The 1,552-nt window shown below is 38.4% G+C and overlaps 1 protein-coding gene across 1 annotated transcript in view; it reads right to left on the bottom strand.

Annotated features, from left to right (window-relative positions):
- Positions 1–193, bottom strand: part of grap2b (GRB2 related adaptor protein 2b) — a 42,086-nt gene extending 41,893 nt beyond the window's left edge. Inside the window, exon 1 of the mRNA XM_050044638.1 lies at positions 178–193. The gene's annotated coding sequence lies outside the window, so the exon portion shown is untranslated. The remainder of the gene's footprint in view (positions 1–177) is intronic.
- Positions 194–1,552: the final 1,359 nt, after the last annotated feature.

Here is a 1,552-nt window from a genome sequence, read left to right as displayed (position 1 = left end):
GAAGGACCAGCGTTCTAAAAGTAACGGAAGTAACTGATGTCTTGTTTGAAAATGTACTTAAGTATTTGATTACTCAAACAGCAAACTAACGCGTTAGGTCACTCGTTACTGCAAAAAGTAATCAAAGTACTCTAACCCAACCCTGTCTGTCGGGTTGGCATATAGAGAAAGAATCACCTGGTTGAATAGCGCTGTCAGGGACTGAGCCAAGTTCCTGTGAATCAAAGGATATTAAAGTTTCTGATATCCTGTTGGAAACTGATGTGGCAAAGAGGTCGTCCAGTTTACCTCAACTTGGCTAGCTTGCAGCTAGCTAGCTAGAAGTTGGCAGGAGGAGAGTTTACAGACTGGAGAATTGATTTCCACATTATGATGAGTCACTGGCAGCCATACGTGACCACCGTCGAAAGCCCACCACAAAAAGCCCAGATCAAGATTTGCAAAATAGACATAAAAGCCTAAATGTAGATACAATTTAGCGGTGCTAATCGTCTGGAAGCATCAGTGCCTAGAATGTCCATTTCAAAAACTTAAAGATTTTGGAAGTTTGTTATGCCATGTTATACTTTTTTGTTTTTTTATATATAAAGCTGATAGGCTTTTCACTATGCATTGTAAATTCTCAAAATAGTGAGAGACAGGTGGAAAAAATTGTTTTGTGTAGTTTGGGTGAACTCTGGACAGCCCAGTCACCAGAAGAAAAATTTGGCATTGTGTGTTTCTGCAAATCATGGACACATTACATTTGTAAGTTCCATGTATATCGTATCAATATTTCTGAAGTGATGTAATATATGAGCTGACTTTGTCATCAGGAGATGGAGGGCATGGTGGATGACATGGCACCTAGTCCAGCTGCAGACCACTCTCAGAGACCAACAAACAACAAAAACAGTTGTCAACGCTGTGTTTCCAGCGGCTTTTTAGACACCAAATTTGGGTGTTTTTTTTTAATTTTGGTGAGGAGAAAAGGAATACTGCCATTTTTCAAAATTGTTAATTTAAATATTTCTGCATACTATGGTGCTTAAACAGTCTTGGCATTGCATAAATTGGGTATGAGTGGAAAACGGAGACATGACAGCTATATACTCTTCACACTATTTTAGTTCTGCACACAGTTTGACCAGTAATTGATTAAAGTAGCCTCAAGATTGAATGAATAAATGAAGTAAAAACATCATTTGTTCAGTCCTGATTTGATCTTATAGTTTAATACCTTGCAGCAATTTCCTTTCTCAATGTATGATTTTAGTTTTCTCTGATCATTTATTGGCAGGGATCTTTAAAGCCCAGGACAAACACCTGACTACCTCTTTTTATCAAAATAATATAATAAGTAGATATAAAATTAATGTTGAAATATGATTAATTGGATTATAATCGCAGGCCCCACATCCACACGGTGGGTGTGGATGTGGGGCCCCATTTTGAAAATGTTGTGCCTCAGCCCAAATTTCCTAACGGCTGGCTTGGTTGAAAATACAGCCTTACCAAAACAGCTGCAGAGGGGTCACTTTGTAAAAATCTGATCTGCAACCTGCCTCAATCT

The sequence above is a fragment of the Epinephelus moara genome, chromosome 5 (genome assembly GCF_006386435.1).
Source record: "Epinephelus moara isolate mb chromosome 5, YSFRI_EMoa_1.0, whole genome shotgun sequence".
Taxonomy (NCBI): domain Eukaryota; kingdom Metazoa; phylum Chordata; class Actinopteri; order Perciformes; family Serranidae; genus Epinephelus; species Epinephelus moara.
This window is presented reverse-complemented; position numbering and strand designations above follow the sequence as displayed.